Below are 16824 nucleotides of genomic sequence, written 5' to 3'. Positions count from 1 at the left end.
CCACGAGCAGAATGAGTGCCAAATCTGGAAACATCAATACCTGCTTCTCCCATGAGCCAGCGCACCCATCTTGCCAAGGTAGCTGGGGTCACTGGGCGAAAAGGTTTCTGCAGGGCAATCAACAATTGACCTCCCATATCTTGACGAAAAGCTGCAGTACTTACCTCATAATCCCGGATACATTGTACCACACATAGTTTAGGATTATCAGGAAACACAGGGTAAGTAATAGAAGTGGTGTTACATTTAGTGCGTCTGGTGACCAGAAAAGTAACACCCTCTGGAGAAAAATGTCGACCCGCTAGATCTAGTGCGCGGATATCAGAAACTCGTTTGCAAGATACAAGACAAAGGAGCATGGCGAGCTTGGCAGAAAGTTGTTTACGGGATAGAAGCGCATTAGAAGGCCAGGCTTCCAAGAATCGTAAGACAGTGGAGACATCCCATAGCTCAGAATATTTGGAGCAAAGTGGTTTTACCAACCGAATACCCCTGAGTAATTTACAAATTAAGGGATGTTCACCAACCGCTTTGCCATCAACCGCCACGTGACCCGCCGAGATGGCGGATCGAAAATTATTGACAGTGCGAGAGGCAAGACCCGAAGAAGTGATGGACGCCAGAAAATTCACTACCAGGGAGACATCCGCTGAAGAGGGATCCACGTCCCGTTGAGAGCACCAATTACACCATCGTTTCCAGGCTGCAGCATAACGCCTGTGTGTGTTGGGCGACCAAGCCTCACTGATAAATCTGGTAGCGTCTCGCGAAAGGCCTGGGATTTTCCAGCGATCCCCGAAATTCGCCAAGTGACCAGCATGAGATGGCCTGAGATGATCAATGGATGCGGTGATTTGAGCGGATCCAATAGCAGATTCCACCGCTGGGGTAGAAGGATCAGTATTGCACAAAGCATTTCCAGAAGTACTGGGAACCATGCCTGAGCCCTCCAAAGAGGAGTGATCAGAATTAGATCCGATCGATAACATTTGGTCCGGGCCAGGACCCTGGGGATCATTACAAATGGAGGAAACGCATAACACAGAGACGGAGGCCACACCTGCAGAAAAGCATCCGTGGCCAGAGCTTTCGGATCCGGACGCCAGCTGAAAAATATTGGAACCTGTTTGTTGAGTCGAGAGGCAAACAGATCAATCTGACAAGGTCCCCAAATCTGAGTCAAGATTCGGAACACTCGAGGGTGAAGCCGCCAATCGCTGAAATCCCGGAGATGTCGGGAATGCCAATCGGCAATCTGGTTGTTGCAACCAGGAAGATACTCCGCCACCACAAACAGTTTGTTTTGGAGGCAAAAATGCCAAAAGTCCTTGGAAATCTCCGCTAGAAGGTGGGATCTCGTCCCTCCCAATTTGTTCACATACCGAACCGCTGACACGTTGTCCATGCGGAGGAGAATGCAACAATTCGTCTGACAGGGCGAGAGGCATCGGATGGCAAAGGAACCCGCTAGAAGCTCCAAGCAGTTGATGTGGAGATTCAATTCCTCCGGAGACCAACGGCCGCCTGTGGACACTCGACCGCAACGGGCTCCCCAACCCCACCGACTGGCATCGGATTCTATCACCACTTCCGGAGTTGATCTGAAGAGGGCTCGACCGTTCCACGACTCCATGTGTTCTAGCCACCATAACATCTCCCACCTCGCCTCCTCTGTGAGAGGAATCTGATCTGAATACTTGAGGCCTTTCTGGAGATGACGGATCTTGAGTCGCTGAAGCGCTCGGTAATGAAGGGGACCTGGAAAGATCGCTTGGATAGAGGAAGCTAACATGCCGACGATCCGGGCTACAGACCTCAAGGACACAATCTGCTTGTGCAAAATCAATCTCAACTCTCTCTTGATTGATCTGATTTTCTGATTGGGCAAGAGGAGTTGACACGTGAGGGAGTTGACCAGAAAACCCAGGAACTCGACAGATTGAGATGGAATCAAGACAGACTTCAGCGGATTGACTAGGAAACCCAGAGACTGCAAAAGATCTATGGTCCAAGCAAGATGCTGCATCACTAGACGAGGACACTGGCCCATGATGAGAATGTCGTCCAAGTAGATAATGAGACGAACGCCCCGGGCTCGAAGAAATTCGACCACAGGCCTCAGAAGTTTAGTGAAGCACCAAGGTGCGGACGAGAGGCCGAAAGGAAGGACTTTGTACTCGTACCAGATGCCCTGCCAATGGAACTGAAGAAAACGACGATGTAGTTTGTAAATGGGCACGGACAGATATGCATCTTTCAGATCGAGGCAGACCATCCAGTCCCCTTCCTGAAGCAGATCGTGAAGAAGATGGATCCCCTCCATCTTGAAGTGATGATATACAACCCATCCATTGAACTCTTTGAGGTTTAAAAATAGCCGGGAGCCACCCCCCTTCTTCTGCACTAGTAAGATGTTGCTGACAAAACCCTGGGGGTGACGAGACGTCTGCACTATGGCCCCTTTTTGAAGCAAGGAGTCGATCTCGCTGGAAATAAACACCTGATCCTGAAGGGAAAAAAGCATCAGACGAGGAGGAAGAGTTAGAGAGGGGGAATGAAAAAACTCTATTTTGTAACCCTGCACCGTGTCCAGGATCCATGCATCCTGCGAGATTTTTTGCCAATTGTTGGGAAAAAACTGGATCCTGCCCCCAATTGCACCTCCGAAAAAGAAATCAGGCTCACCTGAAGAAGCGGCATCATGTTGACCTCCTTGGGTACCTCCAAAACGGCCTTTTCGGAACTTGTTTCGGGATTCACGGGTTGGATAGAAGGAGGCAGAGGAAGTGGAGTCTTGATATCTACCACATTGGGAATTATATCCCCGCTGGGCGCCTTGTTGTGAACCACGGCTGAACGACCGCCCACGATGTCGTCCGGCCCGGCCAAAAACCGGACGAAAAGCCCGCTTGAGGGAACCCTGCGCTTTGTCGAGGCTACTGAAGGTAGCAACGAACTTAGTTAATTCCTTCAGGAAAGGCTGACCAAAAAGTAGACCTTGGGACAAAGGACCAGATTCCGAAGTAGAGAGTTCCGCCAATTTCGGATCAAGCTTTAAGAGAATAGAGCGACGGCGCTCGCAAGACATGGCGCAGTTTGCGTTGCCCAATTGACAAATGGCTCGTTGAGCCCAACCAATCAGGTCGTCAGGATCAATAACATGGCCAGAGGCCTTAGCCCTGAAACCTAAATCCAAAATTTTGGTGAGGGGGCCCGTCAAGTCGAGCAATTTATCTTGACAAGAGCGCCATGCGCGATCAATCCCTTTCTTAGGATCCTTAGTATATTTTTTTTAGGTAGGTAAGCATGGAGGGGTCGACCTCAGGCGTATCTGCAACCTTGTCAGCCAGATCCGGTCTAGGACATTCCAAGCGCAAATGCGCCCTCACATCCTTATCAAACGCCTGGCGAATATGTGATTGCACATAATCAGTGACCTCAGGAGAGGGAAGCCATGAGGAGGAGTTTGGATGAATAATCTCCTTGGGATCAAATGTGAGGACGGTAGGCTGGAATGGAGCATCTACATAACGCTCCTTACGTTGTTTCTTAGCAGGTGGAGGAGGGGGTTCTGAGTCAGAAGTTGTATCAGAAGAGGTAGAAGTATCATCACCCTGTGGCGAACCAGAACGAACCCCTTTGGAGGAAGAATCATATGTATGATCAGAGGACAAGGAGTGCGCTAATTTTGCAAAATCGGAAGAATGAGGATTAGTGGAAGGCTTCCCACCAGAGGTAGAACGTGGTGCAGACCCCAGGAGCCAACCTTGTTGCAGAGCATAATGGCTCGATAGCCCTAAACATGGCTTTATTGACGGAGTGTTGAACCCCAACATCAAGAGCCTCAACCAGCTCATGTTCCAGAGACCCAGAAGAGCCTTCCTTGAAATATTCCTCATCATAATAGTATTCAGCCATGTGGACACTAAAGAGTGACCAATATACTCACGTGAAGAGGAAAAATAAAGTCAACTACACTGTCGCAGTGACAGAAAATCGACAGCGACCAAATAAGGGGGAGTGGTAAAACCCCAGACAAGCCAAGACTACACAAGCACAGAAGTATAAAGTGTGGTCAAAAAAATATATAACGTGGAGGGAGGGCTTGCCCAGAACAACCACTCTAGGCAGAGCCTATGCAATAATTGTACATTCCAAATGCTCCACACAGCTAATGGGCGTCGCAGGGGCTGGTAAAGGCAAGTGGGATTAAGAGCATTGAAGCGCTGCTCCCGCGCGCACTCAAACCCGATGTAAACAGTGAAATTGGGTAAAAAATGGCCACCGCGCACGCGCGGTGCGACCTGCCCATAAACCAAGAAAGAGGACTACGCGGTACCGAGATGCGCCTCCTTGCTCCGATACTCCCGCTCCACTGAGAAAGACACGGGCACCGAGTGCCCGGTCTGGGAGGCAGTAAGCGCAGAAAAATGAACACGCTCCCAAACCCCGTGCGAGTCACAGGGAAAAGACCTCGATGTGGTTCAAAACCGGCAAGCAGAGTGAAGAGACCAACAGACTAGCAAAGCGCGATACACGTGTACGGACAGACAATACAGGGAGCGATGAAACAGACGCGCACACCAACTGGCAATAAGAAATGGAGCGCGTCAGCCAGAACAACAAATGCAAGTACCATGTATGAAACAAATCAACAAGAACAATATATATATATATATATATATATATATATATATATAGAGCAAAGCACTTAACTGGCTGCGGAGCAGCAAAGAAAGAGGATGTAGTATTCTCTTATGCTCTTTATATTGGGTCTGCTCTATGGTTGTCATGTGATACCCAGGAGTGTTTATGGGTATTGTAGTGTTTATTTGTTTTTTCCTTTATCTGATTGGCTGCTGAAAATTTTCAGTAAAGAAAATGAGAAGCATAATCAGAGCCTCCGGTCCTGACATAGAATTAAATCAGATCTGCAGAAAATAACCAGGCTCACTCAGGAAGGATGACGAGACAAAGCAGCCCAGCCTGCAGATCATGCTATTGAGTGTGAAATTATTTTTTCTGATCAGACTGTGCATGCCGCTCCGCGGCGCCATGGAGAGACACATGTACAATAAGCTAACTGTGTACAGTACAGTCAGTCACTCACAGCTCTGCCTGGCGCGCAGCGCGTTGGCCTAAGTCAGTACTGTAACAACACTTACTTAATGAACTAGACGAGTTCAGACTGCTGTCTCTGCGTCGTCGTCCCGGTCCGTCAGGCGGCCGCGGCATGATCCGCACAGGGACCCGCGGCCCCACAGCAGTTGCAGCACACAGCATGAAATCAGCGAAATCAGAAACCGAAGCCACAACAACAGGTCAGGCAGAGCTGTTTGTCTGCTGCCATACTTTTTTAAGTTTTCAACCTGCGCCGCTTACCTGCACACTTTGTGCCCCCCCGATCCGCCGCGGCTTGTGCGGAGGGGACAGACATTTTAGCCCACACTTCTCCTGACACCAGGTCAGCGCTGCACACGCTGCTGCAGTCCCGCCCACTTCCTGTACTTAAAAGGAAGTGCGCCGAGCGGACAAGCAGCAAAATCAGAAATCGAAGCCACGCCAACAGGTCAGGCACAGCTGTTTGTCTGCTGCCATACTTTTTAAAGTTTATAACCTGCGCCGCTTACCTGCACACTTTGTGCCCCCCCCCCGGGCCGCCGCAGCTTGTGCCGATTGTGCGGAGGGGACAGGCACCTCCATTTTAGCCCACACTTCTCCTGACACCAGGTCAGCGCTCCACACGCTGCTGCAGTCCCGCTCACTTCCTGTACTTAAAAGGAAGTGCGCCGAGTGGATGCACAGCGGCCAAGCCTGTCTGCACCCGTCCGCACCTGACCGTCGCCAGGCGCCAGCCACCATGCCCGTTTAACCCATTATTTTTATTTTCTTTCACCGAACTAGTAACCCGTGATGGCTATTCTTCAATATACTACTCAGGAGCTCCACTCCTTTAACAAAGTACTCTCCCAGGAGGCAGGCAACACCCCCCACAAACACCTTGGGTCTTACAGCCCACGAGAACTCCCCAATCAGCGGGCAAGCCAAAATAGTAAATTGTAGCACCAAACACTCACAATTAAATCTCGTAATACCAGAACCTAAACACTTGACAGGACTATACTGCAATGCTCGCTCCCTCCCAAAACAAGCACTTGAAATCTGGTCCCTATTGGACTCTGAGAAACCTTATTTCTTTTTCATTACAGAGACATGACTCCACGAATTTTCACAACCCGACCTTTCAGTAGCTCTCCCCCACAACTACCAGCTGACCAGGCTCGATAGAAAAGATAAGAAAGGTGGGGGATAGTGATTGCTTTTAGAGCAAACACCAAAATACACACCGTAGAGTCCGTCGAGGCAGATTGGAGCGAAATTTGTATCTTCACAATAGAGAGCACTAGCAGGGAGTCCTGGAAAGGTGCACTTCTTTACAGGTCCCCTTGGAAACATAGCCTACTTCTCTAGCTATCTAATAGAGACAATTGCGCCGTACGTCCTGGCTGCCGATAATTTCCTCCTATTAGGGGATTTTAAAAATCACGCAGAACACCTATTAGATTCTCATACACTTGATCTTATCACCAACCTTAACACGTTAGGCTTAAACCAACTGGTGGCAGGTCTCACCCACATCGCTGGTCATACCTTAGACTTACTATTTACAAACTCCCACTATGTAAATATCGACCAACTGTTGCAGGGATTCTGCTTTTGCACAGAACTATGCGCAGGAGACCAGGACCTCAGAGAATTGTGGTGTACCAGAAAACTCCCCTCAGAACCCAGAACCCCTTATCCGACTAGCTTAGTATCTCATTCGTTAACCTAGATCTAGCTAGGTGGTCCCAATGTATAGACAAACCAGAACAAGCGACTTAGATATTTCTCAGGAGTGGTGGGAATCCGAAATACCTGTTCGTACTTATTTGTTAGTCCACAATGGAATAATACAGACACGGTAAAGTTTAAAGAGTTTATTTTATAAACCTTGCGTCCTAAGATGCAGTACTTTGGCTAACACTAGCAGACTAACAATACAGATCAGAATCATTAACATTATTACAATACCATATAGAATGAAAGGAGCAATCATACTATTAATGTCAGTGGTATACAGCCACACTCCTTTCACTATAATCTAATACATTATTATTATTATTAGACTATTAGAAGGTCTCTTAGGCTAACAGGGGGGACCCCATACCGTATAGATCAGCTTGGTAGAATCACATCAAAGGATCAGCTCTCACAGCATGCATCAGCTCTTCCGTTCGAATGAATGTAAAACCAAACTGTTCTGCAATATTAAAGACGCTTGTCCTTCAAATATTGGCAGCTGTATGCATGATATGTCTAACAAGTGGTACGATCAATCTAAATACAACACTCTGTACCTTCTAGTGACCCCGACGCGTTCTTTGCATGATGTACAGACCAAGGGCACATTTCACGGTTAAGAATGTGAAACAACAGTTTGTTATCCTGTAAGGCAAAGTCGAGTCAGCATTTCTAAAATGAATAACACATAACAACAGTGTCGTGTGCAGCGCAGCAGAAACGACAAGCTTGCTTGTTAACCATGATCTCGGTTATGCTAACTTAGTGTTGTAAATAGGGCGTGGCTTAATCCATCTCACACAACTACTCTCTGTCCTATGGTCTGACCATCATGTAATAAGGTTCTGTGAGACCGGCCTCGTGGCGTGGGCCCTCCCGACCAGCAAGCCACCCTGCAACCGCACCGATCCCCGATGTCACAGACTTCTGGCCACCATGGCCCAACATCCCGATGGCCGGCCAGACCCCAACACGCATGCCCGGCCGAGGGAGAGAGAAACCCCCCAAGCCAGACCGGGAGGCGCCGTCCCTGTCACACCTCTGATCTCTTGCCCAAGGAAGGTTTGATCGGCCACCAGGCCCCCGGTGAGCGGGCGCCCCGCCTGCTGGGTGTCTGGAGTCCCTCCCGGACCCACCTGAACAGATCAAAGGGCCGAGCGACAGGAAGTCCCGACACACCGCCCCCAGGCACCAAGACCCCTCTCGGCGAGGACTCCGGACTTCAAAGAGGAGGGGGAGTATAACAAGGGGTGCTGAAGGGACGGGAGGCAGAGAAGACCTGGACTGACGAGAGCCTGCTGACCTGGTCGCGGCTCGATCGCTCCCCGAACCGAAGAACGCTACCCGAACTCTGAACCATCTGAGCCCTGCTGACGCTGTCGCGGCTCCCCGAACTCTGAACCATCTGAGCCCTGCGGACGCTGTCGCGGCTCCCCAAACTCTGAACCATCTGAGCCCTGCTGACGCTGTCACGGCTCCCCAAACTCTGAACCATCTGAGCCCTGCTGACGCTGTCGCGGCTCCCCGAACTCTGAACCATCTGAGCCCTGCTGACGCTGTCGCGGCTCCCCGAACTCCGAACCACCTGTGCCTGCTGAGTGACTCGCGGCACTCTCCTCCAAGGGAATCGGCAGAGATTGCCGAGAGAAGCAACATCCCCCCAGCTCGAGGATTGAGAGCTGTGCGCAGGATACTCCGCAGAGACACTGACTCAAAGACTGTCCCGCTACCCCCATACCCCCATCACGAGATCGCCGCTGATTGTGGCACTGTACCTGCATTTCGGATCATAAAGATCCCTTACGTCTACGATAAAGTATACTGTCTTACGAAGAACTACTGTGTGGTGTCCCTCTGTCAGAGACTGCTAGCGCAGTGTGTGCGATCCTAGGTACGAGACCCTTCCAGGAAGGGCCTCCCCGCCCTTGCTCGGCCTAACTCTGGGAGAGGTGGGTCAACGGGTGGTCAGGAACGTATTCCGAAGCCCCCCCGGAGAATGCCTTCCAACAGGTTCCATATAGGTGGAATATCGACCCAACCACACCCCACAAAAGAACCTAAACTAAGTAGGTCATGGAACAAGATCAACCTAGAATCATTTTCAACAACCTTTGTGCCCCTCTCTTCCTCTGAGCTGGGTGACGCTAACAAGCCAGTCAAATGTCTCGAGCTAGCCATTAGCATGACCCTTTACATAATTGCTCCTTAGAAAAAAAACACATGTCCAAAGAAACTTTCCCCCTGGTTCACCCCCGACTTAAAAATCAATAAACTCGCTGTCAGGAAGGCAGAACACAAATGGAGGCATACAAAAAATACAACAGATAGGCAGCACTACAAAACAACACACCAGCATTATATGGATAATATAGCCACGGCCAACAAAGTCTACCTAGGAAATAGAATAAACCAGGCCTCCAACTCCCACAGAGAGCTGTACAAGATCGTGAAGGAATTTACCAACCCTCCCTCCTGCCAGCCCACACACAATGCTTCTCAGGAGTGGGTCAACTCCCTCTCATCTTTTTTTGTAAATAAGATAAATGACATCCACAAACTCTTTTCCCAGCCAACCGCCACACCACCAGAACGGAGACTTGATGTGACTCCCCCCTTGCACACTAACCCTCTTACAGAATTTAATACAATTACAGAGGAAGAAGCATCCGCCACACTAAGCAGGATTAAATCCGGCTCACCGACCGACCCCGCCTCTTCCCAGATTTATCTAAAATTGGACCTGTCCTTCTCTACACTCTGACAAAAATTCTCAATCTTTCCTTATCACAGTCCACCGTACCTTCGCATTGGAAAGAAGCAATAGTCAGACCGATTCTAAAAAAAAAAAAAAAAGCTGACCCTAAACAACTTTCTGACTATAGACCAATTTCTCTCCTAGCCCTGTTTGGTAAAGTAATGGAATCACTGGTCAACAACCAACTATCTAAATATTTAGAAAGCTACAACTTGTTAGACCCATCTCAATCAAGTTTCCAGGCTTTTCACAGCACCTGAAACTGCTTTGATAGAGATAGTTGATAACATCAGGCTCTCACTTGATATGAGACAATCTGCCATCCTGATCCTACTTGACCTGTCGGCTGCCTTCGAAACCATATCACATGGTATCCTTTTGGAGCGCCTACAGGAGTTTGCTGTCGAGAGCCCCGCACTGAAATGGCTTAAGAGCTACCTGATGGACCGGTCTTCCAAGGTCCAAATAGGAGATTTCTCCTCCAAAAGCCAGACGATCGACAAGGGAGTCCCCCAGGGATCAATTCTAAGCCCCACACTCTTTAACCTATATGTGTCACCCTTGGCTAAGATAATCAGAGCCCATGGTTTTGAAACAGTCTCATATGCCGATGACACGCAATTACTAATCACCCTCGGACCTGATCCCACCGACACCCAACACAGATTCAAACAATGCATGACAACCGTAAACGACTGGATGACAAATAACCACCTATTACTCAATGCGAGTAAAACAGAAATCATGCTTTTTGGTGATGCACATAAACTATGGACCTCTGACTAGTGGCCGTCCTCTTTGGGAACCTGCCCCCCACCCAAGACAGCAGCCCGCAATCTTGGAGTGATAATAGATAATAAACTCTCCATGGCGGACCTCGTTAACTCTGTGGTTCGCACCAGCTACGGTCTAATGCGCAATCTTAGGAAGATCTTCCAATGGATTCCCCTTCCCTCTCGCATGCCCCTCATACAGGGACTAATCATTAGTCGCTTGGACTATGGAAATGCGCTACTTGCATCCATAAATGAAAAGCATCTGGCAAAACTTCAGGTTCTACAGAATATGGCGGCAAGGCTCGTCTTAAACCTCACCCCCCGCTCTTCATCGGTGCCCAGCCTAAAGACCCTCCACTGGCTCCCTATCAGAAAGAGGATCAATTTCAAACTCTGCTGTTTGGTACACAAAACATTAAACAATAAAGGACCACAATATCTAGCAAAGATACTCATAAAACACCAGCCAGTTAGAACCCTTCGTTCCACCAGTAAACAATTTCTAACTGTACCCAAGGTCCGCACAGTAAGGAACGGTTGCAGATCCTTTTCAAGAATTGCTCCTGTAATATGGAACGCATTGCCTCTACATCTTTGCTTGGAAACCGTTCTCGAAAAATTCAGCAAAGCCCTCAAAACCTGGCAATTTTAGCTCTTTGCCCCACCTCTTCTGGTTCTCTGAATATCAGCTAGCGCTATGAGACCTATGGGTGATATATGCGCTTAACAAATACCAAATACATACATACATGATGGTGCACTCTGCAGAAGTCTTCTTCTCCAAGACAGTGAGTGCAGACTCACTGACTCTTTCCCCACCCGGCCGCACTAGTTTGCGCCCGTGATCACCGATGCCTCTGATGCACTGCGCGGGCGGCCCTCAGTGTCCACAGTCCTGTCGGTGAGTGAATAATCTGTAGACAACCGCTTTCTACCCTTGGCTGTCAACATTACGCAGGAGGAACCTCGCTGTGCCTGGAAACATGCGTGATCAAAAAAATTCCTGCTATCACACGGGATAGCGCAACAGCTGTAACAAAGGAAAGTCCACATCATGTTGTGAGAGATAATATACAAAAACACAAAGTGACTTTACTGGCCACTCAATTACAGAAATAAAAGGGCGGCTTCTGCGTGGGAACTAAACCCAGTTTGATAAAATGTCCCCTTTTCACGGGCACTGCCTCGGAATGGCTGCGCTTTTCACCCGCTGGCTGAAATGATGAAAACGAAAGTACGTGTGGGTTCAAATGCAACCTTGGACAGCGGTCTTGGAATTTAGGGATGCATTTATATTTCCGGACAACACACAGCCGTATGTTTCCGGGCGGCATATTGAAGGTGTTAGAGATTTCTGTCCTCACGAAAAAAAAATTTGTGAGATGGAGGTTCAAGCTGTAAACACAGCAGATGTGCGAGCGGGTAACGCCCCGTCAGTGACAGAAATTATTCAGTCACTCTCTGGTCTCGATCTGGCCTCGGCTCCCCGCTGGTCTGGCAACGTGAACGGCGGAGGTTTTATTGCAGCGCTGCGCACCGCAGACTGACAGTCAGCAGTGCACCAACTCGATTCGTGGACTCAGATTGAGTCCCTCGCCTTTTCTGACCCACCTTACCTCACTTCCTCTTCCTCCGGATGTGCACAGCCAGTAGCAACCACTGAAGGCAGGCCCCGCCCCGGCATCTAATTAGAGTAAAAAACGCGTGTGCAGGAAATATGCAGCCAGGCACGACAGGAGGCCGCTGGAATGGGCAGAACAATTGTAACAGTGTAGCAGTCACTCTCAGCCACTCGAGCAGAGAGCAGACAAACAATTAACTATTTTTTTTTTTTTATATTCTTTTTATTTGCATTTTTAAACAACAGAAAACAATACAATCCACTGCTGTGTACATATAACATGTTATGGACGAGACTGCCGCCCACCACTTCACCGCTAGTAATACTATAGATATGCTCCCTCACAAAGTGTTCGAACCCCATGCGCTTGACCCAACCATACGCCCACCCCCTCCCGCCGTACTGTCTCCCGACCCATCTATGTAGTCCAGCGTGCCCTACATGCCATCCGACCCGCATCCGTCCCCCAGCAATAGCAGGGAATGAACATGAAAATTACAGTTCTTGAAGCGTTGTCTGCGCCAACCAGTGAGTAAAGGGTTCCCAGATATCCTTTGGCCTGGAACGCATCGGCATCATCTCCCAATATAGCGCTAGCTGCGACTGGCAATATACTACGCTTCGCACCCAGTCCCTGATATTAGGCGCTGTAGCCACCCCCCAGTGCATCGCAACTTGGCGTTTGGCTAGTAGGAGAAGCATCGCTGGCAACTTCCGGTGTTTGGGCTTGACCATAGGCAATATACCTAGCAGTGTAGCCTGCGGGGTGCATGGGATCTGCAGACCAGTGATCGTTCCCACTATGTTTAACACTTTGACCCAGAAAGCCGCCAGCGGGGGACAGTCCCACGCCATATGTATGAAGGTCGCCCCGCCCGCGCAACACCGCCAGCAAGCATCGGAATCTCTCAGTCCCATGCGGTGGAGCCGGTGAGGGGTACGATATATCATATGAATATATTTAAAGTGTATCAGTCGAAGTCGGTAATTAGGGGATAGGACCCCCAGGAGCCTGCAGCATAGATCCCAGTGTTCATCAGAAATGTCGGAGCCCAATTCCGCAGACCACAGCTCACGGGCCGCCGGGATCACTACAGGATGGCTAGCTTGCATACGTTGGTACAATCTGGATATAAGCTTGCATCCTGATTCCACCGCCAGCACGTTCTCTAGGGCTGGTAAATCTGGCGGAGGAGCCGGAAACGTGGGGAACAGTTTTTGACCTGTGTGGCGTAACTGGCAGTAAAGCAGCGTGTCTAACAGCGTCGGAGCCTCCTCGCCACACATCTGCTCCAGCGTGATGAAGGAACCCCCCGGGAACAAGTCACCCACTGTGCGAAGGCCGTGCGCCGCAGCCCGCTCGCCAGTGCGCATATTCTGCAGCGGGGACCACATCGGGTTATGTCGCAGTGGCATCGATCCGGCATACAAGAGGTCCAGTCCAGCCCTGCGTCGCAGCCCATCCCAGGCCCATCTAAGTGCGTGCACCGGGTCTATGTCAGCGCATCTCCGTTTGTGCGGCGCATATAGGGCCACGGCGAGTGGCAACGGTGCCGCTCTATCCGTTTCTATCGCCACATGTGGCTGGAACGGCGTTGGGTGGACCCAGTGGTGTAAAAACTGTGCCTGCGCGCAGTAGGCGTAGAGCGGGAAATCCGGCGCCGCCAGGCCTCCCTGTCGCTGCGGGAGAGTGAGGGTCTCCCACGCCACCCTCGGCTGCCTACCGCCCCACGCCAGCTCCACCATCTGCGAGCGCAATTGGCGCAAAAAACTAGCAGTCAGGGGCAGCGGAATGTTCCCGAAGAGATATAAGAACTTAGGCAGGATGACCATCTTGGCCACCGCAATCCTGCCCGCCAGCGAAAGGGGCAAATGCTTCCAGCGGCCGACCCGCTCCTCGACCCAGCTCAGTGTACGCCCATAATTCTCCGACCATATTTGCTGCATATCAGTGCTGATCCAGACCCCCAAGTATCGCACCGGTCCGTCCGCCCATTTCAGCGGGCAATTCGGGGAAAAGCGAGTCGTCCCGGCCGTCAAAGGTAGAATAACCGACTTCTCCCAATTTATGGTTACACCTGATAGTAAGCCATACTCTATCAATTCACCTGTCATGGGCGAAAGGTTTTCCCGCGGGTCGGTTACATACAAGGTAATATCATCCGCGTACAGAGACACGGTCAGTGCCCTCGACGAAAAGCCTATGCCCCGGTTTGCGTGGTGCTGTCGGATGCGAGCCGCCAAGGGCTCTGTGGCGATGGCAAATAGCAGGGGCGATAAGGGGCAGCCCTGTCTCGTACCCCTCCCGATGGCAAAGGGCGCAGAGACTAGCCCGTTAACCCGTACCCGGGCAGTGATGTTGGTATACAACAAGCGAATATAGCCAATGAATGCCTCACTCAGACCCATTCGCTGCAGCAAGGGAAACAGGAATCCCCACTCCAGGGAGTCGAACGGTTTTGTTGCATCCAACAGCACCGCTACGGCTTGTACATGCGGGGCCAAGTAGTGTAGCACCCCAAATAAAGTTCGAAGATTGTGAGACGTAGAGTGACCCGGCACAAAGCCCGATTGGTCAGGCCGTATCATGAGTGGCAGTACCGGTTGCAACCGCAATGCTAGCATTTTCGCGAAAATCTTGGCATCCGTATTAATTAAGGACAGCGGCCTATAGGAATCGCAGTGTTGCGCGTCTTTATCCGGTTTTAAGAGGGCGATAATGACCGCCTCTCTCATCGATTCCGGGAGCACACCCGCTTCAACGGCCTCAGTATATACTGCTAGTAGTTTGGGGGCCAGCAGATCCACATATTCCTTATAGAATTGTGCCGGTAACCCGTCCGGTCCCGGCGCTTTCCCGGCCGCCAATGCGCCTATCGCCTCTTTAACGTCGTCTATCTCAAAGGGGCGATCAAAGTACCCCTTTTGGTGTGCATTGAACCAGATGAGCTGGATCGTATCAAAGTATCCCGACAGCTCCGACAGCGGCGGCGCACCCCGGGTGCGGTACAATTCTTTATAAAAAGTCCGAAACGTATCTAGAATAGTTGGAGGAGTATACGCATGCCCGCCCTCCGGTGTCGCCACTGAGGAGATGAAGGGGGATGGCCGCTGCGAACGCAGCAGCAGAGCGAGCGTCCTGCCCGGTCGGTCCCCCTCGCCATATCTGCGGGCCACCGCCTGTTTAGTCAGAAACTTAAGCTCCCTATCGGCTTCAGCCTGGTACGCCGTGAGCTTGGTGCGTGTTTCCGCCAGAGTTGACGCCGATAGGTCCGAACAGTACTGCACCTCCAGAGCATGCAGGCTGTCTTCCAGCCGCTTCAGCGTTCCCCTGATGGTCTTCAGCACCGCGGCCTGTCCCGCGATGCAGTGACCTCGTATTACCACCTTGAAAGCGTCCCACAGGGTGCCTTCCGACACAACAGAGCCAGTGTTCTGTTCAAAATATTCCGTAACGCGTTGGTATATATCTTCCCGAAACACCGGATCGGTCAGGGCCTGTGCTGGTAAGCGCCACGCGAAGGGCGTCACATATGGCTGTGGCACGCGTAGCATCAGTTCCACTGGCGAGTGGTCAGAAAGGGTGCGCGCCCTGTGCGCGACGTCCGACACCCATGCATGTACCTGTGGGGTTAAAAGCCAAAAATCCAACCTGGACCAAGCTCCCCTGTGTGGGGTGAAGCAGGTGCCCTCCCGCAGCTCGGGGTGCAGAACGCGCCACGAATCTAATAGCTGATAGTCCGTCATTAGGCCACGGAGGAGGTCAGCCACATGCGGGTGATGCACGCGGGCCGCTCCCTCCCTGTCTAGTTCCTGCGAGATTACCGCATTGAAGTCGCCGCCCCACATGCATGCGCCCTCTCCCAGCGACTGTGTCTTGTGCCAGACGTGTCGGAAGAAATCAGGGTCGTCTGAGTTTGGGCCATATATGTTGACTAGTGTCATTGGCATGTGAAAAAGCTTCCCCTGCAGTATTATGTAGCGTCCCTCAGTGTCGGCATGCACCCGATATGTTTGCCAGGGTAGGCCTCGCGGTATTAAAATGGCCACTCCCCGGGAGTAGCTGGAGTAGCCGGACGTGTGTATTTCGCCCCATCTAGCATGTCGAAGCCTCACCCCGGCTACTTGGGGCAAATGCGTTTCCTGAAGGAAACAGATGTCAACTTGGTGTCGTGTCAGATATGCATGGGTCAATCTGATTTTGCGATGGTCATTCAGACCACGAATATTCCAAGTAACACAACGCAGCGCGGTCAGGTATGTGTGCGGTGGTGTTTCCTACGCAGCAATGGGTTCAGTAGCGGAAGCGCGCATGTGGTCCGCAGGAAGAGCTCTCGCTCTGAATTTCGTAACAGCAAGAAGAACATGGCAGCGGTCAGCGGCAGGGCCACATCATCCTGTAGTATTACATACAAATAGTGCAGTGTAAGAAAACCAAACAACATTAACCAAATCCCCTCACCACCCACTCCAACCCCCCAATCAGGTTGAGACACTCGCCCCCCCCCCACCCCACCCAACAACTACATTGCATCAGTGAAATTACGGGAATCATCCCTGTGAGGGCGTGGGTCACCGGCATACTCCCCTGTCCAAAAGGCGACAGGGTGGCCGAACATTACCGCCCATTAACATATTCACTATCCGCCTGCGGCGGGGTAAGCCCAACACCGATCCCCTCACAAGTTCTCTGTCAATGTTAAAGAGTAGTCCCCGAACTTCGTATCCCTTGACCTCTCCGTTCCCCATGGCAGCCACGACACTCTATAAGTTCAGAGTCTCCGTAATAGAGCAACCAGTGATACGGTACAACCAAGCTGTCCGGCGTC

The 16824-nt window shown here is 50.9% G+C and overlaps 1 protein-coding gene across 2 annotated transcripts in view; it reads right to left on the bottom strand.

The window, feature by feature from the left end:
* Positions 1–16824, bottom strand: part of LOC146861884 (uncharacterized) — a 349732-nt gene that overhangs the window by 179701 nt on the left and 153207 nt on the right. Inside the window, exon 1 of one of the 2 annotated variants that reach the window (XM_085641062.1) lies at positions 5166–5445. The exons of the other annotated variant lie outside the window; for it this stretch is intronic. The gene's annotated coding sequence lies outside the window, so the exon portion shown is untranslated. Of the gene's footprint in view, positions 1–5165; positions 5446–16824 lie in introns of those variants that run through there. 2 annotated transcript variants of the gene reach the window in all.

This window comes from Triturus cristatus, chromosome 2_2 (genome assembly GCF_964204655.1).
Source record: "Triturus cristatus chromosome 2_2, aTriCri1.1, whole genome shotgun sequence".
Lineage (NCBI taxonomy): Eukaryota > Metazoa > Chordata > Amphibia > Caudata > Salamandridae > Triturus > Triturus cristatus.
The sequence above is the reverse complement of the archived record's forward strand: the minus strand, read 5'-3'. Positions and strand labels throughout refer to the sequence as shown.